Source organism: Cebidichthys violaceus, unplaced genomic scaffold, assembly GCF_023349555.1.
Source record: "Cebidichthys violaceus isolate CVI_PGR_0920_01 unplaced genomic scaffold, fCebVio1.0.p SCAF_15, whole genome shotgun sequence".
Taxonomy (NCBI): Eukaryota; Metazoa; Chordata; class Actinopteri; order Perciformes; family Stichaeidae; genus Cebidichthys; species Cebidichthys violaceus.
In genome coordinates this window covers 12,867,112-12,891,128 of record NW_027176318.1, presented here as the reverse complement: position 1 = coordinate 12,891,128, position 24,017 = coordinate 12,867,112, and the positions used below count along the sequence as shown (strand labels likewise).

The 24,017-nt window shown below is 41.0% G+C and overlaps 1 protein-coding gene across 1 annotated transcript in view; it reads right to left on the bottom strand.

The window, feature by feature from the left end:
• The window catches only part of cdh19 (cadherin 19, type 2), a 49,080-nt gene extending 27,836 nt beyond the window's left edge, over positions 1–21,244 (bottom strand). The window contains exon 1 of the mRNA XM_068710128.1: positions 20,936–21,244. The gene's annotated coding sequence lies outside the window, so the exon portion shown is untranslated. The remainder of the gene's footprint in view (positions 1–20,935) is intronic.
• Positions 21,245–24,017: the final 2,773 nt, after the last annotated feature.

The window sequence follows — 24,017 nt, the reverse complement described above, 5'->3', positions numbered from 1 at the left end:
TCGCAACCACCCTGCCGGGCTGAGACAACATTTCATTTAACGCTGGACGTCCAAAAACAAAATGAGCACAAAATGTGTTTGCAGTTAAGATATGTTGGTACGCCGAGAAGTTTATTGCCCCGGCAGGGTTTTTTTTCCATAAATAATAGATGCAGTTGACAAATTACTACAGACTCTGACATTAGTTTTTATAAGCTGCAAACATATCTGTGGGGTTAACAAATGTCAGTCGTGGGGATATACAGTATGAGCTTAAATATTGACATTCAGATTGCAGCAGAATCGGTCCTCACAGTAGCCGGTCACGGTAATACTCAGCTCGTGGCATTATTCATTCAGTCCTGCAGTCATGCATTGGCGCAGCAGCTAATCTCTTCCCCCCCAAGGCACTTCAGCAGTAATGCACCTGTTAAAAGAATCCCCATCCATGTCATTCTGAATTGTTAAAAGATTAGCTAATATTTTATAATAGTTTTGGGGGATTTATTGGACACTTGCGTTTCTCTCTGGCTGGAAGGCTGCACTGTCACTTCATCCTGGACTTTTTCAAGAAAAATGATGAGGCCCCAAAACCGCTGTTAAAATGATGTCTGTAATAAACAGTGTTTCCCAAACTTTTTTTCCTGGGTACCCACTTTTTAAAAATGACAAACCAGCGTGACCCAATTCACGGAAGGTCTTATCTTATATTTTCACAACCATTTCTGCATCGCTAACGAGCCATTTAGAAGAGATGGATGTTTGACTTATGCCTGTTATTGAAGACATACACACACACACATTAAATACTTAATTCATCAGACCAAATAAATGTAATTATGCAGAGTTAACAGGTTATCTTACATTATCAGTAAAACAAACAGAATGTACACTAGCCTTTCATACTTGATTCAAAGTTTTAAGTACTTATCAATAACTCTCATGTGGCTCAAATGTGTACTGAAGATATAAATGTTGAATAAAAAAATTCTGCACATTTATTTGGCAACCTAATAAAATCTCTTGCGACCCACTGATGTGTTCTGGCCCAGATTTTGGGCCAGAACAAAAGTGATTTTTATCAAGACATTTCTGTAAACAATTATTTTGAATGTAGAAATGACTAATGACAGAGTGCTGGGAACACTGGTGGTGGTGGTGCAGGGAAGTCTTTCAAAGTCCATTACGTGGCCTGGTGTCACAGGGCTGCATTTTGTCTCTATTTTTGTTATGCATCCATTTTTGGTATATTTAATTTCTTCCTTATTTTGCAGATATAAGCAGCAGCGCCTAGAAATATTGGCACCTAAATATATTGTAGCAGGAAAGAAATGTTGGCACTAAATATTTTGGAGATAATTAAAATTTGACATCCTGAGAGCAAATAATGAATTAAATGATCTGACAAAAAAAGAAAGAAAAGACATTTGTGGCTGTAGCATGGCTGTAATAAACTCATCCAATCATTTCATTCGATACGGATGAATAGTGATTGGTCGGGCTACCCAGCCATGTTCGTTGTTTACATTTATTATAATAATATTGGGGCGTGGCTTTGGAGAGAGGTCTGGAGGGCTGGGCTGTCGGTGTTGCTGACTTGGCAACTTTCTTGCTAGATTTAGCAACTTTGGGAACTAGTGCTGCTAGCTACTTTCATTGGAAACAAGTTGGCAACACTGGGCTGGGTTTTCAGTGGCATAATTTTCATAATCTAGCGTACTCCTGCTGGTTTCTTAAGGCCAACGCCTGCTTTTAAAGCAGGAGATCAAAAGAGAAAATGACTAAATCAATCCACACCGTAAATGCTTAAAAGGCGTTTTCTTGTATATTATTGGAAGTCATACAAGTTATGCGCTAAACATGCTAGACATTGTATAAATTGCTAATTAATTTGCACCTGTAAAATTGTATCATTAGCGAAACTGTTTCTCTGTTTCAAGCCCCACTAATCATTCCATCACACGCCTGCGTTCCCTCAGGTGTGTGTTGCTTTTCTACATTCATAGAGCCGTTGTACGTTGTAAGCATTGTTATAAATCATTTCAAATTGAATCATGGGCAGAATGTCAGATTTTATGTTGCGCCGCATTTCTTCTTAGACAACAGGACATTGAATGAAAATGCTGTTGTTAAATCTCTACACCTCTCACACCTGCAGATCAGCTGTTGCTTCCAATTTGACGCCTGTTGTAAATTGTACACTGAATAATTACTGAGCAAACAAGAGTTAACTTTTGTGTTACTAAATTAATTATTTAGCTGCTTTCAGACAATTGATCACATCTTAGTAACAACAAGTGATAACCAAAGTAGTACTGTTAGCATATTTACTATAAAAGATATCAATTTAGATGAATTTGAATAATCTTTACGACACATATTGGAAAGTCAAACTTCACTGACGTACAAACTAACTGTAAACCTATTAGGACAAGAAGCTCCAGCAGCCTTTGCCACTGACAAAGAGGACACTTTCACACAGGGTAGCAAGTGGGGTGGAAAGTGGGAGCATGGTCTTGTGAAAGTATTTCACATCACAAAAGCATTTGAATTGTAGCTAAATGTGAAAAGAGCAAAAGAGAGTCCATGTGAAAAGGCCACAGCAGGAGCACTCAAGAGGCATGAGCTATTGTTCTGGAACGTGTTGCCATGCAACATCTCACGAAAGTCATGAAAACCGACATGAATGTCAGTAATACAAGAAGACGCTTGCACAGGTTTTCAATTATTCACTCTTTGAAAGTAAGACCTTGCTGGCCTTCAACCCCCTCGGTAACTCTGCCTTCATTTTAGGACATCCTAAAACAAACATAAGACTATATGAGAGAAGTAAATTCCAAAAGGGGGTATTTCCTATGCTGGACTCATGAGATGAGACGGACTCTGATCTCCTGGTTCGGACCTTTCAGCACTATTATTGCAAAAGTTAATTTGGGTGTGATCGCTCAAACAAATGCTCAGCACAGACTCGGTCTCCAGTGATTTATATTTAATTGCTAAGAGCTCCAGGATTTGTCTTTGGGTGGCTCTAGGATCTATATTCTTTGGAGTCTTTTGTCAGAGTTTGCAAATATTATGTTTTAAGCCATGCAAGAAGCCTGACTACGGGGATGGAAATGTTGGTCTGCTGGTCGTCCACCACTGAAGTGCAGGCGGAAATAGTTCAATAATTATTCAGTGGATTAGCATGAAAATTGGTACAAATATCCATGTTCTCCAGAGGGATGAATCCCTCTGATTTTGGTGATCCCCTGTCTTTTTCTCTCCAGCGTCACCCATGAGGTTGACACTTGTCTTTTTTAGGGAAATGTCTTGACTACGATAGATTACCATATATGGTAAAAAAAGATTTCCTAAAAACGTTGGTGATCCCCTGACTTTTAATCTAGTGCCATCATCAGGTCAACATTTTGTTTAATGAATTCCAAAATGACATTTCCTGTTCAGCCTGTTTGTACTAATTAGCAAATTTAAATGATTTAAACAAAAAAAAACGGCAAGTATATAAAATTCGGTGTTAAAACTGCGAAAAAATAAGCAGTCCTCTCTGCTCTGAAACTCTTCCCAATGGTGAGGGTTAGGGTTGATTACATAAAGTACAGTTACAGTATCATGTTGGCCCTCTCACTGCTGCACCAGAGCCTTCCACTGGTTGAGCCGGCTAACTTCCTGTTGAGCCGGCTAACTTCCTGTTGAGCCGGCTAACTTCCTGTACAGCCCGATGCTAACTTGAATGCAGATCAAATATTTTGATCGTGTTGGTCTTGTAGACTTTTCCAAATGTTATCCGAGCAAAATGATCAAATTCTGATAGTGAACCACCATTTAACAGCCACAACACGAGCGCATGCAGCACGCTGCCATGTGGACCCCGAATGACACACAGAGAGGGGCGGTAAGGAGGCAGATAGCGCCGGACGGATAACAACATTATGGATTTTTTTGACCTTCCTCCAGGATGCAAGATAGCCAGTACACCACGCCTATAGCTAACTCGCAATTGGGCAGCAGAAGTACTGATACTATGTGTTTTTATACCACATTATGAGAGCAGGGTCTTGTAGCATGTTTACAGCAATGCATTTTCAACATTTATAATGTGTTAAGAAACAAATCTCAGATTTCACTCTCCCTGGACTTTAAATACCAGCATGTTTTCATATTTTCATGGAAATAAACAAACCACCATGCATTTTCACTATAGAGCAACGAAATCAAAAGGTAAAAGGCACAAAGGGAAACGATGCCTCGAGGGATAAGGATGGGTCGCGTGGTGGCTCAGTGTCTGCCTCACAGCAAGAAGGGCCTCGGTTCAAACCTGAGTTGCCTGTGTGTGTTTTCCCTTTGATAGACAACCTGTCCATGGTGTATCTCGACTCCTTCACAATGCATGCTGGGACACCGGCTCCCTGCAACCCTGAAGAGGATTAGCAATAAGAAAGAATGGTACTCACTTAATTCTTTGTAATAAATGCTCTTTATAAAAAAAATAGATTTTGTAATATACAGTGACTGGATTATATAAAATAACATTATTGCATCGCTGACACGTTACTGCAACACTTTGACATTGCGTCCACGTTAAGAGCACAACTTTGTTTAGAGTGAATCTTTCGTTGGCCATGACAAAGCTGCCAGTCCGAACCTTGAATGTCAGTCTGGACAATTGATACGATAAACCCAATTGAAACTTTCAATCTCCTTCCTGCTGATAAGAACAGAAGGAGGCTGCGAGGGGGGAAGGAGGAGGAGGGGGGGGGGGGGGGGGGGGGGGGGGGGGACTGTCTTTTCTTGACGGTGTCAGTAACAGCAAAATCTCCATTAGACTGGCGAGGAAAACAACATTTGGGAGCTCATCTCCTGCAGCTCGGCTCAATGCGTTTTCCACGGCAATATGGTTTCAGTTTTCAGAGGAAGGTAAAGACAGGAAACCTTTGTGATCTATTGTGTTTTTGTAATGACTGCATGATGTAATGTATGCGGTTCAAAGGGTGCTGACAAAATACAGTGGGTTCTTAGGATAGGGGAAGCCTCAGTGGTGGAAAAACATATGCAAATTAAAGGGGCACTCCATCAAATGTGAGAAAAAAATCTATTAATAAATCACAGGGAGTATTACAGCAGTTAGCCCCGTGAAAACAGTTGTATAATCCCTCAGCTATCGTAGCTTGGGTTTGGAGAATACACATTTACATCATGGAGTGAATGCTATCGAGTAGAAAAGTAATATCATAATGTTAAAGTATATTATTTCAAGCATAAGTCCCGCATTCAAACTATTACTTCAGTACAGATTATCAGTAAAATGTGTTTACGTATCAAAATTAAAGAACTAAATTTGCAGAACGGCCCCTTTCATAATACTGCAAACATGGTGTAAAGAATGTGGGCACCAGAACGTTGCACCCTTGTTTGATTACAACACCTCGCTCAAAAGCCAAGGGCATTATATCAGCTGCTATAACAGCCTCCGCTCCTCCAGGAAGGCTCTTCACAAGATTTCGGATGCTGGCTGCGGGGATTTACTCACATTCAGAGCATTAGCGAGGTCCAACACTGATGTTAGCGATAAGGCCCGGCTTGCCGTCGGCGCTTCAGTTAATACTGGAGGTGTTGGAAAGGGTCAAGGTAAAGGCTCTGTGCAGGCCGGGCGAGTTCTTACTCTCCGATCTGAGAAAACGTTTTTGTGGACCTGGCTTTGCACACACAGGGGGATTGTCATGTTGAAACAGGAAAGGTCCTTCCCAAAACTGTTGCCAAAAAGATGGAAGCAAATGCCGGAGATGTTCCTTCATTGCAACCAAAAGTACATCATAATATGCGTTCAGTATGGACAGCATGGATTTGAAAATACCTCCAAATTGTAGCTCGCACTGTGAAATCCAGATTTTTTAAGAAGTACACACTACTTCCAGAAAGATGTCCATGGGTCACCCAAGGTCCAGCGTGCTGAGCCAATCCTGCAACAACACAGCACATTAAAAAAAAGGATCCCCGGTGGTCGGGAGTACAGAACCGGGCCTGCCTCCGTCACCGTGTCCATCAGCGAATCGATCCGAAGACCTTATCAAGCAGTGTATCTGAAGCTAACAGGGTGGTGGGGATTGACTTTGCAAATCTCTGCCTCTTCTGACTTTCCTTTTGATGTGAGCATGGCCTCTTTGCTTTGCGTTTCATAATCAGCGAGGTTGAACTCGTCTCCGTCTCTTTCTCTCTCTCTCTCTCTACACGTTAAGACCGGAGCAGAGCCGGCCTCTTTGGGGTTGCCGAGCGCCACCTCAAACATATTTCACCCGATTCTGTCAGTCTGATGATGTATCCGATTGCGGGAAAGAGAGGCGTCTTTAGTAAAGTTTCAAACCGTTTAAAAAATGTATATCAACCCATCAGCATATTCATATGTCACACAGCTTGTTGGCTTTTTACGTTCCGTGTAATGTTTTATTGATGCACCTTGTGTAACTATTGCATCATAGATTACAAAGAATACATGTGCGGGAACATCAGTATCATCAGAATAAATTGAATAATTGCAATAGTTGCACTGCCTCTGGTAACTTCATGATGACAAGAGACAGAAGCATACGTCATGTCTCACTTCCTCACAGCGATCCGAAGATGACACGGAGCGATAACAAATACAGGCAGATCCCATAACATCCTTCAAGTGGAAGTCTAATCTGAAGCAAAATGAAACGTCGATGTGTCCAGCAGGCAGCTATAAGACTTAAGCTACAAACTGTTCGCAAAAGGAATACTTCACCCAAAAAATAACTATTTGTATGTCAATTATTACCTCTGTGCTGCCTTGTAATCTTGAAGAATACATTTTTGTTTGTCTTGCATGCACACATGGTGAACCAAGAATCAAAAAAGTTAGTTAGTTATGGTTTACAAAATCGATGAATTGAAGTAAATGGGGGCCACGTTTCCATCTATCCAGTCACATGCTCAGTTTTCCCAAAACAAACGCATCTTTGCTGAAACCTTACTATTTAAAACACCGTCGCATAAACGCTGTCACGCCTGCGTTGGCGCGCCACTCAACTATTTTAGTGTCTGCGTTAGCTCACGCTAGCTAGCTACAGCTGACGAAGTCTGCTAGCCACACTTGTCATATTAGCGGAGTCAAACTGATTGTTGCGAGCAAGAAATTGAGTGAATTACTGATAAGAAACTAAGTGTGTGCCGTGCTAGAATAAATAGCTTGAAGGCACAGCGACATGAACTGGGGGGGTCAGTGCTTAACGAAGCAGTTAATTGACAAAATTGTCAGTAGATTGAATTGAAATTAGACATGGCCGAAATTTGTTTACAGTGGTGAATATCGATTAACACACACGAGTTTAGAGCGAAGTAACATTGACAGATTCCAAACCATCCAAGTGAACCATGTAAGCGTCACACAAGCAATCTGTCGAACCTTGAATGCGAGTGTTTACACAGAACCGCTCCTGTTTGCACTCAAGGTATTAACCTCCGTAGCCTGAATCCTGTTGCTTTTAATGCACGTGAAAGGAAAATGATGATGCCAGTGTTGGCTGTGTAATCCTCTTGGCACTCACACAAACACACAGGTACCAAAAGGAGTGAGATTTGCCTCTAAAACTAAAAGTACGCTGATCGCTGGCTGTAAGGCTTTTGTTATGCTTTGCCTTCTATGTATTTAGCTTCGGGAAAGAAGTGAATGTAACTCAGCGCTGCATACTGAGCGACGCTGGAGTTTTCTTTCCCAGAGAAGCTGGTTTTAAGCTGTGAATTGCCACAGTATGCATATTGCATTAGAGGGGTATTAAGAGCTTTGTAACCAGGAGAAAACACGGATTTAGATTAGTTGTTCTCTGATTTGTCAGTTTGAAAATTAACAAATATTCAATTTGCACAGGATCAAATATCAGATCAAAGGGATCTAATGCATTTTAATATATGGTGATATATAAACCCAAACATGTCGCTGCTATCATTTCATGCTACAGTTTGACCTCCAATGCCAGTCATAGGATGCATTTTGGTAGCTGTGTCTGCTCTCAGCTTTTGCATTACAAACAGGAATTTAAGGCATATTTGTATAAATGATAAAAGTATAATTTGGGTGGATGAGAAGAAATGAGAGAATAATGTTTTGCATTTATGCAAAGAATGATAATTAGTTGCATATTGTGGATTGTTGATCTAACATACAGAATTAATTAGAATTGCTGACTTAATAATGTGTGCATGCTGATTTATTGGAAATAAAAGTGTGTGGATTTTATTTCTTTTTAGTTTATTTGTTTAATTGAATTATTCTTTCTTTTGCAACACTGACCTTTACTGAAAGCGTAGTTATTTTTCTTGATTTCAGGAATCTTTTTATACAATTGTCTAAATAACAAAAACACTTCATCATTACACTGCACTTTATTAATTTGTTTATACTTGTATGAAGAGTCCAGGTGCACAGCTGTAGACAAAACATCTCAGAATCATAAGTCAGCACTGTGACTGCTCCAGGAAACAGTTGCCCATATTAATCCACAAGAGCGGTTTGAGGTGAAGGTCGGTGATCTCACAGCGTTGTAGCCGAGCCGTGAAGCTTTCTGCACAAAATGCATCAAACCTGTCCGGTGTCCACAGAGTTAAGAGACTCAGAGATTTACGTGGGGATTTTTCAGAGGCTGTAGTCCAACTTTTTCCAAATTCGAATAACTTCCTGAGAGCAGATCTAAGGGCATTGAAGGGACTACAACAAAGCCACGACCAGAGTAAGCTTAATTGTCTGCAACGTCAAGACCAAATAGGCAATTCATCGTGCACATAATTATTATTAATAATTTAGGGGGATCTACAACCACGTTAGCAAAAAAAAAACAACTTTGCTACTCCTAAATCTTTCTCACTAATGAGGTAAAGATTCACCTCATTGATGTCAGATGTGTCTCAAACTTAAGTGCCTTCCAAAATACTCAGATCTATTACTGAAGTTGAAATGAATTCTTGCATTTAATGTCTAACTAAAGTAAAAGTACTAAAGTATCAGCATCAAAATACTCTTGAAGTGACAAAAGTAAAAGTACCCATTATGCAGAATGCCCCATTTGATGATAATATATCATTTATATAACTGGATCATAATTAGCGATGCATTAATGTGTGGATCACTTTAATGTAGAAGTTTGGATTCATTTGTATTAGCTTAACTTATAATAATACATCCTAATGTATTTGCTGGTTATAATTTGTAATGATAATCTGAATCTTCAACTAGTAAATAAAACTATAAACACTGTAATATTGTGGAGTATAAGTAGACAGAAAAACAGAAATACTCAAGTAAGTACAAGGACCCCAAAATTCTACTGAAGTACAGTACTTGGGTCAATGTACTTGTACACATAATTGTATTATGAACGTAGTTACATCCCACCACTGATGAAGATGATTCTTATGAATGTTTTCTGATCTGCCACGATTATAGTTGAAGTTTTAATATGCAGTACATATACGTATATATGTATATATATATGAATATGAATTACCATCGCCAGACCGCTGTCGGCTTCACCTAACAGACTGAGCTCAACGGTTACCATGTTAACATTCTGACGTTGTGTCCAATACGTATATAAAATGGATACATTTTGACACATGGTGACATTTGGCTCCGGCCTACACTTCAGCAGAGCGGTTCTCTATCTCCTTCACTTTAGCCTCTGCTCTCTTTCACTCACTTCTTGAATGCTTTTTTTTCTTCTTTCTCCTCACTTAATCTATCCTGCCTCCACTTCCTTCTCGCTCTCTTTCTCTAAACACTGCAGCCTTATGACGGGGTCAACGTCCCTCCGGGCACAGCGCTCTCCTCCTCTCTCTGCTGCTGCTGTTGTTGCTGCTGCTGTTGCTGTGATTGCCGCCATTGTTATTAAATGTATGATTTGAAATTACAGCCAGTCTTTTGAATCATTTTGAAACCATCTTCTTAATTCAATTTTAAAAGCTATGATTATGTGTCAGTAAAGGCTAACCGGCGATGAGGACCAGTGACAAGGATTGATGGGAAATTATGATGTTGCAAATGGAGAAACCTTTTCATGCATGTTAGAACATTTCAATATGTTCCTCACAGTTCAGGTACAGATTTAACTTTAGCATTAGATTTAAAAAAAAAAAAAAAAAAAGAAGTAAGGAGAGCGAGACGTTGTTCTCTGTATTGCGTCACGCTGCTTCCTCAATACTATTATTATACTTTTGGGTACACATTCTAAAGTTTACAATTTCCCAAATGCATATCTATTCGTGTTGAATTGTGTACTTCTAGCATTCGCTTTCTTTGATCGAAAGTGTCGGGCAAAACCCGGTCATTAAGGCCCAAGGACGTGGAATTGTGCCGGAGTATTTGTGAAAGATCAAAAAAAAACATGTACATTTACCGTATTTGCAAATCCACTCACTGCAGTACTTCAGAACATCCAAATCATCGATGCACAGTAACAAACGGATCAAAGCGCAGAGGGTATTAGGCTCGGTGCATACACAGGTTTAGACAGCTGAAATCCTTTGGGTAGTTTACGGCGCTGCAGAGAAAATAAACCACGCGTGGAAAACGTTGGTAAAGTTATATCGTTAAGTATCCAACTGTGGCCAAAACCATGAGAAATGAAAAAGTCCAAGATGTCAAAAGACCAGGCTTGACATTTACAGCTCTGTTTTCAGAATCTACACCACAAGCTAATCTTTGTATTGCTGAGAATGCAGAAGAATTCAAAACATCCTGCAGTCTCCATGCTTATAGCATTAGCATACAGCATGGTGCCATATTGTCCCAACCGTGCCAGTGTTTTCACAGATTATTGAGCATTTGCATAAAAATAAACATGATTGCAAATGCAAAGCCTGCTATTTTCCCGCTCGCATGAGGGATCATTCCCGGCGCCATGACAAATCCTGAGCTTTGTTCATTGACCCTGTGGGGTCAATTAGGTTTGCTGCGAGAAGACGCCAGGAGGGCCTCCGGGTTCACGGGACCGTAGTGATGGCACTTTGATCGATGGCGGGGATGCTTATCAGCCGCAGCGTGTTACAGACACCTAATTGCAATTGATCCCCTTTGCTGTACCATTAATTGTAAATCCTCTCTCAATCACAAACTCCACACTGCACATGCTGTACTCTAAAACTAAAACTTCATTCATCAGTGGACATCGGTTTTCAATACAGGAGTGCTGTGGGAGACAGGACCGGAGCTGAGAGAACGCGCCGTCTCGCTCGTATGCGGCGCCCGGGTGCTTTAAGGTTGATGGCTGTAGTGACCGCCGAGTGCTCTCATCGAGATGTCAACACACCGATTTCTGGTGTCAAAACAATAATAAGAAAATCAAATATCATGGAAAAAAAATGATTCTTTCTAGTCACATCGGCAGCATGGCTCTATCGGGACGTCATTACGGTGATCCACCACCTCAGTCCAGACTGAAATGTCTCAACAACTATTACATTGATTGCCATGACATTTTGCACACACATTCATGGTCTCCAGAGGATGAAACCTGCTGACTCTGGTGGTCGCCTGACTTTTTCTTTGGCCCAACAACGGAGTTGAATTATTTTGGCTTTTCGTTACATATTGCAACAATTATTTGATGGAGTGCCGTGAAATTCTGTACACAAATGCATGGTCCCCACAGGAAGAATTGGACTCTTTATTTAGTATTATCATCAGGTTACATTTTAATTTGCCCTTCACCTGCAACCGTTCCAGTGTTTAGAATCCTTCAAATTCTATTGAGGACTGACGCCTTTGTTCAGAGGATTTCCAAAGATGCATGTGTGTTTCCTAGGCTCATAAACACCAACAATCCTATGCACACAATGCATTTTCTGTCCCTTGATTTGGAAATATCCTTGTCAATTTTGAGATATTTTACCTCAGCAGTTCATCAAAATCTCTTTCTGAACAAATCTGAGGAGAGAAATTGCCAATCCAGTTTCTGAATCTTCACTCATAGTCAATATCCAAGGCTTATTTTAAAATACTGTTCTGACTTTTGTCATGCAGTGATGAAGTCGCTCAGAGACAGACTTGTTCAGCGAGTTATTTCAACCAAACCAGAGTTGGTGATTGTTGGAACAGTTGGAAAGAGCTAACCAAGACATTTGTGATGAGTTTTAATTTGTTTCTGTTGAGCTATAATGAACTGCACGATTACAATTGTTCTATGGAGTCTGGTGGCTTTGAGGAAAGCATATAAATTGTATGTTTTGTACGTCTATGAATTGTAAAAATCCCTGTTGATTTTATCATTTTCTTACAGGCCAACATGTTTTAAATCGGGAACAGCTAGACTGTTCCAATGTGTACTCTCCAAACGCCAAGAAGGAGTCTTGCCTTGTCTCTGTAGGATCCGACTTGGAAGGACCCGTCCTAACAAGGAAGCATCGTTGACATTGAGAAAACACATTAGCGTTTAGCTCAAAGCACCACTGTACCTCAGCGCTGTAGACTCGTACTTGTGTTTTCTTGTCACCGAAGAAGACGACTTCTCTCTCAGCCATTAGGCAAATTATATTATTACATTATATTAAGCTCATGTATGGACACGTATGGCCCACCATTTTAAATACATGATTAATCATATGACTCATTTTCTTGCTTTCAAAGACAAATGAAATGCCGCATTATGCAAAGATTTTTTTTTTTTTTTCCTTTCTCCCTCAGCTACATGCGCTGTATTCTTAACACCTTTGTCCAATGAAAACACCCCAGAGCTTTATTTGAAGACAGGGGCGACAGACATTGTCCAACAATCCTGTAAGGCTAACAGCTATGAAACATCTTCTCCTCCTCTGGAAACACAGTGTACATAACTAAACAGCAGATTCTCAGCTGCAGAGAGAGGCTCGCCCAGAGGATAGACTCCTCTAGGAAGCCTTGAAAGAAATTGGTTATTAAATAAGGTAGACCAGAGATAAAGATGTCAGCAGTAATAATGCTTTTCATTTTGACTCTGATCTTATTTGTTCAGCTGGGAGGGTGAGCCGTGCAGTCTCACCGAGTTGACATAAGGGTTTCTCCCACTGCTGAGAGACTGATCCGTCAGCAGATACATGGCAATGCCGTCTCTGTCGCCCTGCCCTGGTGAGGACAAACTAATAATGTGGAACTGCAGAGGTGGCGCTTTCTTACAAACACACTTCTTTACACACACACACACACACACACACACACGAACACAGTTACAGTTCCTCCCGGTGCATGCAGGCGGCGGCGGTAACACTGAGTGTAGCTCAGGTGCTCATGCTGTCTTACACGTCCCAGTGGGGAACACAAATGACGGGACACACCGTAAAGTAGACTCGGACCATTTGGTCATCCTTCTGTAAACAACCCAGAAGCTCAGCCTGTGCTGCCTGAATTCTTCTCTGTTAGTGTCAAGCGTGTTTCTGCTACCACAAAGTGAGCATATGTGAGCGGAGGAGAAAAACCAACTGACATAAATACAGTAAACTGATGTAATTTTACCAAACAAACCCACCGCTCTCAAATAGTATTAACGGTGCCCGTTAGATAAACATATAACATGAAGGGACACAATGGAAAGCACCTGGAGACACAATTACTTGGGGAAGAAACTAATTAAAGAGATCAAAATAATTAAGGAAATTTACATAATTGTTGTTGAAGTTCTTTGGTAGGAACACAGTGGCGAGGAGAGTTTAACCAGGGAACATTTTATTGCTAATTACAAACCACATTCCTGCTTCCACGGTTAACAGCAGCAATGGTCAGTGCCACTCGGCACGCTCAGCCATGTCTCAGGTCAATCTGTCCGCACAAGCAGTCAAATCATACAGATGCACTATGACTTTGGGCTAAATGCATGTAGTAGACCTATATTTGATCTTATTAGGTACACCTAGCGGACACTAACGCAATATAAAACGACAGTCCCGCAATAAATCCAGCCTCTGTGAAGGTTAGAATGTTCAGAATTTGTTCAAGAGAGCTGTTGATTCAACTCCATGGTCATTTTGAAGGCTGCAGTGGTGTTGTGTTGCTGCTGTTAAACTAGGCGCTTTTCACACCAGTCACACCACAACACCAACCACACCAGACTCCACTTGGAAGTGGACCGAGATAACCTTCTCAAGCGGCCCCCCCCTTCAGTTCTTTGGTTCCCACCGGGGTTTGATCGACACACTGAAAATAAAGCTTTTATATCTACAGCACAAGGCTGAGTTGGTTACCAGAACGATAATGCACAGCATAAAAGGAGCCCTGTGGAGTTTTCTTGTAAACAAACCAAAGCTATGTTGGTGTTCCTCGCCAAACGCATTGTGTGTATCCTTGTTCTGTTCCTGTTGTTTGCTTGAATTGACTTGCGGCCTAACAATCCATTTCTTTCCGCATAAAACATTTGCAATTGCTTTTTTCGGGAGGGGGGGGGGGGGGGGCTTCAATTGACAGGTATCAAAACGGAGCGTTTCAAACAGGTATATTCAGACATAAAGTTATAAAAAAAAAAATAATGATTTTCAGAACATTAAAGCATTTGAACATGTTCTAGTAGAAACCCAGAGATACAAATATGAAGCTGAAAATGAGCATGTCTCCTTGAAGAGTTATTTCATTTATTTTGAAGGGTGTTTGACATTTAACCAGGGTTTTTGCAAGGTTCTTGATATAAATACACATGTGGAGAAGTTGTTGAAGCTGCTCTGATGTGGATGCTTCTGACAAAGTTACAGCCTGAAGCTTTTCTTGTAGTTGCTTCTTTACTTTTTCTTTATTCTTTGTTGTGTGTGTGTCTGTGGTGTCAAGGTTTTATAGATTTTTTTTCAACACAACTCTCCCACCTATAGTACGTTGTCCGTTCCCCTTTTTATCGTTAGCACTGATACATAATTCATCACTTTCTTTCATATGAGGTCAAAAATTGGGCAGAAACGAGGACCACTGAAGACGGGGGACACTTAGAAAGCAAAGCAGCCCTCGTCTGATTGGACGATTGACAGGAAACCCTCTACAGGGTGGGCTGCTAATCGTCCCTTAATAACATGCAGGCTGGCTGGACTTCAATACTAAATGGACTCTCTCACTGGCAAGCTCTCAACCTTCTGAAATTATGGCAAATACCACAACAAGCCTCATGGTTGAAAAACAAACAGGAAGGGTAAACAAATTCACAGAAGAACAAGCCAGCGCTATTCAATATTTATCCTTCCTGTTTCTCAATTTTCCTAACTTTATTTTGGGTATGTGAACAAAAGCCTTTTTATTTTTATTTTAGAATAACACCCCAAACAAAAAGCAAAACTCAACTTTGAGCCCAATCTTCTTTAAGAGGTTTTTAGTGTGACTTAATAGCCTCCTTTTATCCTCCCTATAATAGGCGTCCAGTGTCAGGGCGATAACAGCTACTGCTGCTTTTTATCGTTCTGTCTGTAATGTCAATTTGCTTTAATATATGCTGTCGTTACAGAAAGCTATCCATGACTGGTTCCTGTCTGTCATGTGACCGGAAAAGGTGAATGGTACAGCTTCCTTACTGGAAACCCACATTGTGGCAAAGTCTCTCCCTATACAACTCAGACACATCTCAAATATAGGATAAGATATTACATAAGAGCACATCAGCTCCGCAAGAGAAATATGGTATGTAGAGCTGTTATGTCAATAACTAAGTATCTATCAGGACATCACTGCTGGTATCAACATTACTGCCTATATCATAAGTTACTTGTAGGGAAATAAGCGTTTTGGCCCTTTATTACATTTAATATATCAAACTGCTCAATGCAACATTGTTTAATAAAAAGCTTTGTCCAACAAAACTATGTCTAAAATTAGAAAGGTTTCCTTATTTATTAATATATGAGTCTGACCAAGCATTTCATACCAACATACTTAACACAATGATACATAATTGATGCTATGCTGTATATGTTTTGCACACAACATATAGTGAGTTTCCATATCCATGCAGGAGTTAGCAAACACACTGTATCTTCTAATGTGATAGTCTTTAGTATAAATTACTTCCAGCAAATAGTACACGGCCTTAGAAGGAAAATCCGATAGAAGAAACTTGGCCAAACTGGGGCAGAGACAAACTTTGGTCATTTAGCTCTGCCAGGTTTAACTAAACTAATAAGATTACTTCTGCCTCTGGAGCAGCGCTGGCTCTGAGAAATGCTTATATGACTAAAACTCCCGTTTGCTTAATGCAAATAAAGCACTGCACGTTGTCTCTTTAGGCCTCCCGTTAGCTCTGTCCTTTGCCCAAACCAAACCTGATTTATCTCCCTGCTCTTCTGCCACTTGATCATGCAAATCAATACAAGCTAAGATGTTATAAAGAGACGACCATGCAGTTATAGTTGATACTAAAAGATATTATTCATGTTGATAATATTCACAATGTATGTCTAAGATTGCAGATTTGTGATTTCAAAGTTTTGCACATGTTTTTTGCAGGATACCGCCGCCACCACTGTTAATGTATTTCCTGCAGTAATAGTTGTGTAATTTGTTTAACTTAAAGCTGTTATAATCTTTTTTTTTTTTTCTATTAACATCAACTTCACGTGTGAGGAAGGTGTCACTCGTCGTGACAAACTCACAGATAATTATCACTAAATAATGAAGTTCTCTTGCGTTGCAGGCCATTTGCCTGTCCTCCACCCCACAGCTTATTATCGAGGCGCAACAGACTCTGTACTTTTCTCCTTTGGTGCGAAAAAAATCTCTCAACAAAGGGTCTGAGGGCTTCACAAGCAATTTGTGATGTTTTTTTCATCGGCTATACCTCTATTTACAGGTTGTCAGAGACTATAGACCTTAATTAAAAAGAACACAGTTATCAACCTCATTAAGGCCGCGAATTCAGACAAGTCGACTCAGGCATCTCATTTAATTAACCAGCTTTTACAAAGCCGCTTAGCACTGCCGGAAAGTGAATCTCTGGGTATTTTTTTCTCCTGCCTTTCTCTCTTTACACCCCCCCCCCCCGTGTACAAAAACACACACAAACGTAGCAACCCTGTTTCATGTTCTTTGCTTCATCTCAGGTTTCAGGGTTACACACACCTGCATTTGTTGGTATTACACTGTGCTGTGGATCATCATTCTTTCAGTTGTGAACATTTGGCTGAGAAATGTAAAGATAAGGTGATATTAAAATGATTCTTTATACATTTAGCTGCTGTGAACTTACTACGTATCCAATCACAAGACTAAGAGTCCTCAGAAGACTCTGAGAGGCTGAACATTGTTGGCAGAGTGGGAAGAAAAGGAAACCTCCCGTTAATCTGGATTTGTTAGCCTTATAGTCACATCATTCAGACGGACTAAATTGGAGAATTTTTGCCGTGTCGCCTTTTTTGGAGTTGACGTGTAAAAACCAGATATAAACAAACGGCTGCTTGAGCTAAATCACTTGTATTTCTGTAATCTTGGACTTTATTTAGCTGCCACTGCCGGCAACACAGGATTTATTTGTCACAGGTTTGATGACACTTCTGTCTGCAGTTCTTGTCTACAGCGGGAGCGGGAGATTTTGTTGCTGTCAGAAATTGCAAAAAATCGCTGATAAATAATCGTGAATCAGACTCGGTTGCTCATCATCATGTCTGAATTATATCATTTGAATGTGCCTTTAAGAGCAGTGATGCGTTGAGCAATGGTAGCATGCTGATAACTAGCAGCTACAATGTTTCTCATGTTCACCATCTTAGTTTAGTGTGTTAGCATGCTAACATTTGCCAGCTAGAAATGAACACAACGTGCAACTGAGGCTGATGGGAATGTCAGTAGTTTTGCAAATAGACAAATTCAATTTTGACCTGACAGGAAAAGTTAAGGGATCACTGAAGTTGTTCTATATTCAGCCTGAGAAGGACTTTAATGTTTGTAACAAATGTAACGCTAACCCATCCAATAATCATTGAGAAATTTCCCTCAAAACCACAAATGTCAACCTCACGTTGGAAAAGTCAGGAGATCACCAAAGTCGTTAGGATTCATCCTCTGGGAACCATGAATGTCTTTACACAAGTTCCATCAAAGACTCGTTGAGATATTTTGGTCTGGACCAGCATGGCTATAAATGTTTTAATGTATAACTAAACTCGTGAACTGGGACTACGCGTGTGGCTGCTCCACTGGTTCCATTGCTCAAAAGACACAGCGGCTCGGCCTGTTAACCTCGACTTCACCTGTCAATAAAACCTACAAACACCTTCAGCACCGATGCACATGACCTTTTGAAAGCCCGTACCTCTGCGTGGCATTTCGTTTAGCATCTACACACTGTATTGGTTTTGGTCTGCACCCCCACATCACACGCCAGCATGGCTAATTCTTCTCGCACATTAAGCACATTGGATAGACCGCCCATACTGATTAAAGGGTGTTTTCAAACCTGGTTGCTCTCGATTCTTCCCCCTTGAATAAATCAATGCTCTCACCTCAGCAGGACACTGAGGTGACACTGGTAACACAGCCCAGTCAATGGGCCCCCCCCCACCCCCACCCGTTAACCACCATTCACCTCATTGAACCTGCCACAAGCTATCAAGATGTGAAGATTGAAACAAAGACGCAAGACTGGGAGTACATTACACCCAGGCCTTTTTAATTACACGTCCCCAAATAATAATCCTCAGATCCCAGAACTCATTGAGCTTTGTTCTCCGCTATCAGTTTTGTCTGTGTCTAACCTTGAGTCACTGTAATTATACATTACGTTCCTATGAAGGGCCCCAGCGGCGTAGTCTGGCTGCTGAAATGTGGGTCGTGAGTGTTTTGTGTTCTTTCTTTTTTTTAATCTAAAATATATTTAAGGGAGTCAGGGGCCAGACAGGACACAGCTCTATATCACCCAGTGGGGTGCCTGTCTGCTCTAGCCACAGGGTCCGGTTGGGTGATTTATACCACAATACCAATGGCTGTGATGGTAATATACTACAGGTAATTGAAAAGAAAATTGAATTAGGTCAACAGAGGCAGTGACAGTCATTGGATGTCACACAAAGGCTTTACAACTACGACATCATTCTGCCGCACTGGCCCCATTAAGTATCTTGCTGCCAATTCTAATATCAGGCAACTAGATAATTGTCGCCATATTTCACTTAGACTTAACACCCATTGAAAATGCGGCTCAACCTATTGTGATACATGCACCGTAGCGGCGATAAGGTTTCGCACAAGTTGTCCAGTTGTATATAACGAGATAAGACCTTATCTCTCGAGTCTCCCTCTCTCGCTGCGTGGTGGTATCATCAGGGGAAGTGTCGCGGATGGTCCGTGAACTGTCATGATGTGCTGACATCATGACAGGGGCCAGAAGGGCGGCCAGGCAACCCCCCCCCCCCCCCACCCTCCTCCGGAATCTGATTGGCCATCCGTGGTGCTCCCCCTGCCGGAGTCGGGAGGTGTGAGAGAGGCAGTCGGCTTGTTAGTATCATGGATGGATTGCTGAACAAGCCTACCGATTCCACGCCCCCGGAGCACACACAGAGATGCAAAATGGCCACAGAGAGACATAAAACCAACCACAACTACAAAGAGATGCAAAATGACCACAAAGAGACATAAAACCCAAACAAAAGAGATGCTAAACGACAAGAGGTGCAGAGCGGCTAATGAGAAGCAAATAGACTACAAAGGGACACAAGATGACCACAAGGAGACACAAAGCATACATGATGATGCAAAAAAGCAGCCGCGGTGACACAAAAAGGCCTCCAAAACAAAAGCTAAGAGACACAAGTGACTAAAAAGACACGAAGAGACGCAAAACGACAACAAAGAAGACGCAAAAGGATCACAAGGACTTAACGACGGCAAAAGACGCGGTCTGGGTGTCTTGCTTTTGTCTTAGGGTGGGGGGGTCTTTAACGCGCCTGTGTCCAGGGGCACGTTGTCTCCTTCATTGTCCATGGCTGTATCGTCTATTTGGTTACAAATGGAAGCTATCTATTTATATTATTTTCGTATTAGAGTGTTTAAATTTAGCTTATTTGGCATTCATTTATTGTGCAGAATAAGTAAGAGCTGTAGATGTGAAAAGTTTCAAAATCTGCTCATCAGTAGTGTTTATAATAAACAATGCATTTTCCATAAGAGTGCATGTAAATCACGAGTGCACATGAGCGGTGCTAAATGAGCTCCTCTTCCATGTCAAAGACTTCAATATTAATCTTCGCATGAATAAAATGCCACCTAGAATGTTTGCGGGTAAACGGTAGAACGAGCCATAATTCACTCTAACCATCTCTAATGACACACATTGTAATTACCAGATAACAAAATTAATTAATTTGGATTTACCGCGACACCTTTGTGGCTTTGAAGTCACTTGTTTACTCGAATTAAGCCGTTTTGTTGATGCATAGCCACAGGACCTTTTAAGTGCAACGGAGACGTCCGTGAGCTGGGTATGAAATGAGGGGGAAACACTGTCCGGACCGCGATGTCCTCGGGGCAAAACACGAGACGTTTGGCACGGCTCCAGCTTTTCTTTCTTTTTTTGCCTTTTACTTCCAGCGTTGTCACAACTTGTTTACAGCATTCTGCACACTTTACTGTAATCGCCGCGTGAGGTATAAGGTATGAATATATGCACTTTTGTGTTTTTAATGGAGCTTGAATTACTGGAGCAGCCCAACAGCTTTGTTTAGCACAGCGTGGCACCGATGAAAACGTTTATATTTCCCCGTACTGAACGTTCTCCGCGCAATCACACCCATATTACCACGACACAACCCGGACTGCATAACTAAAACATTCATGCCGTTTTCATGACTTCAAGACTTTTCTGGGATACGGTTCAATGAGCATTTCAGCTCTGAAATAACACTGGAATGTGGGGGGTTTTTTTTTCTTCCTGTAATACACACCTGCTACTCAGTTATTGTACACTATAACAACAGCCGTGAGAGAATATTGACAGAGCTCAGCACAGAATGAGAACATTACCTTTATGCAGCAAACTGTTGGATTATTACAGCGTTTTCTTTTTTCTTTTTTTTTTTTTTTAGCTCAGTCAAATAAAAGTCCACAGCTGCCTGTGTAGAAAGGGAGAAAGGGAAATGAAAATATAATATGCATTGCTTTCATTCACACAATTATTGCCTCACACATTGAAGATGGTAATATGAAATATCCCTACAACAGCTGGGTCGCAGTCTTTTCGCAGCATGTTGAATATATTCATGATCTGGCCACAAGATGCTAAGCTCTCCCCTCTCTTGATTCCTTATATCCTCTCTGTCTTGCAGCGGTGAGGCTGATCACCGTGGACGCTTTTGTCTGAGGGGAAACGGGAAGAGGAGACAGGAGTGACACGACTGTGGCCTCCCGCTGAGAAAAGAGAGAAGGCAAAGCAGGAAAGAGAAGGTGGCTAGTAGATAAATAGACTAATCTAATTTGTTGCCTAAGCCAAATGTATTCCAAATCCTCCTCTGCGCCGCTCTGTCCCAGCTCGTGGCGGATGATGTTAAAATGTTTGGGCAGGAAGGGACACAACTGGGAGAGAGCTCGCCCCAGAGGAAGTTCAGCACTATCCCACGGTCCTCTGCTTGACACACCGCACAATCTGTATGCCGCATTCAAGACCTTTGCCCATCCCCCGTGCTGCAATGAAATGCAAATGCTTATGCAAATCAAGAGTCCAGAGAATAACCTATGATATTGCTCTACTAATGTATTGATAGTAATGTATCGCCTGTGGAAATTGAAACTGAGAGATTCTGTCTCATCAGACCAGAAACCAAAAAGTACAGATCAATTTAAAAATGGCAAATGAATGTGCTTCGTGAGCCCGTTTCTAAGAGGTGAGTAATAGATCTCTGATCATAGGCTATTACAGCCTGGTCAGGCTGGGTCTAGGCTGCCTGTGGAATACTGAGAGCCCTCCTTGACTTTTACATCAAAAAGATGCTTCAGAGAAAGTCCTGGGAGCCCTGGGCACCGTGGATCTCTCGGGCCGCGCCGCATGAGGAGTACAGTCGCGTCTTCGGGTTTCATCTTTTCCCCCCCTCTCGTCTTTATTAATGGCGGCAGGTTTTTAATTCAGAGAGTTGCGCTGAGATCGCCGATGCTAATCACAACGTCGCCCGCTTCAGACTGAGGGAGCTCACGGCGAGTGAGGAAATGAATGCAGGGAGAGAAGGGCTGCGGCAGTTTGAGGAGCTAATGCTGGGTCAAATCGTCTTATCGTCACTGAGAGAATGTTCCACTCAGAAAAAGGAACGCGTTCTCAGAACGTCGATGAAAGATTTGTAATTGTGAATTGTATTCACAATATCAATGTTATCGTCATGAGTTATTTCTATTTGGTTCGTTTTTATACATTTTTTGTTCCTTCTCTACCTGCTTAGTTTCCGTAGCCTCCATCTGTTACTCACAGTCAAGACCCCAGCAAGAGCGCCAGCCTTTGAAGTAAATTTGACATAGTGTCCAGACCGTGAAATTATAACTTTCAGGTCCATGGTGTGATGTCATTGAGCCAAAAAAAAAAGCATCGACATTGAGACCTTAGTAACTCAGGGCATCCATTTTTTTGGAGGTGAATAAACTTCCCAGTACAAACATTTAAATAGCCCTCACTAAAGTCATTAGGTCCTAAAAGTTGTAAAATGTACCATGTGAATGAGTCCAACAAGGAGGCTGGACCGAGGGTTAGGGGCGGGGTTAAAGGAAACACTAGTGTGCTTTCCTCGTTAAGGATGCAGAAGATGCTTACTTAATAAGCATGCTTTTTAAGAATGTCATGCTGCCACACTATTTAGTTGTTTTCATTGTAAACTTCAATGCACATTGTTTACTGTTCACACAATCACGTCGCCCAGCTGTCTTGTGTCATTTTGTTGTTAATATGTACGTTTAGGCGCCAATTAAATCACAGCATAACAGTATTTTCTTTGGAATATTGTTTTTTCTTGATTTTGAGAAGATGTTTTTCCTGAAATTGAAATGGCTCTAGAAACTGTATTAAAAAAAAAATCCACTAAGCTGAGTATACTGTAATGTCAAAAAGATGTATTTTGAGAAAAGTAATGAAAGCAGACAGTGCTGTTTTGCATGGTGAGGGAGAGGAGAGACCAGAGGTGCAGAGAAGGAGACCAGAGGGCAACGAACGAGTTATTTATTTTCTTCTGCAGGAGCAAATAAATGTTGGGAAACAATCCCCTTGAGTAGTCTCTGTGCATGCCCTACCCATATCTGTTACACAAGCACTGCTGTCAATGCAAATATTAGGACAGTTGGTGCCTCTGACTCTCCAGTCAGGTGCCAATAAACCATTAGGGTAGAATGAGAAGATGTAATTATCACAGTACCAGTCAGACGAATGAAAAGGATGTGGAAACATGATGGAAATATGGCATGTATGCGTGTTAATGTATTAATTAGAGGAGCATTACAGTCTCCTCATCACTCCACTCAGATCTGGTGTTTTTGTCTGCTGCCATTTTTAAAGTGGTTTCAGGCGCATGCTTCATGTACGTTATGAATTATATTTTTGCATATCGTTTTTTTTTTTTTTATCCATACGCCATTTTTTTCCACTTCAGCTAAGCATAAAAACTTTTGGCAAAAGAGTTGATTTTTTTTTGTTATTTATTTTTACTTTCCTCAGGTTTTTTTAATATGCAAATTGGGAATAAGCATAAAACAGGTAGATGGGGATTCACTTATTGTTTAGGGTCTCACAGACGGCAATGCTCATAGCAAAATGAACCTATTATGTAGAAAGTATTGACGCTTTCTCATTTAATGAAGGGAACCAAACACTGAAATTACCATACAGCATTGTTATTACACCACACAAGGACATATCTCTGCCTTCATAAGGTCTATGCAAACAAACATATATATCTTTTGTTTGCCAAAAAGTCAAAGTAAAACAGTATGTTATCCCACAGAGCAACATAATGTTTGGCTTCAATTAGACCCCAGAGAGGTTTAACTCCCAGTCAGACCTCTTAGGCCTATACTGTTATAAAAACTCCAATAACAAAAATCCAAATAGATTCGTGAAGAATACCGTCAACATCGC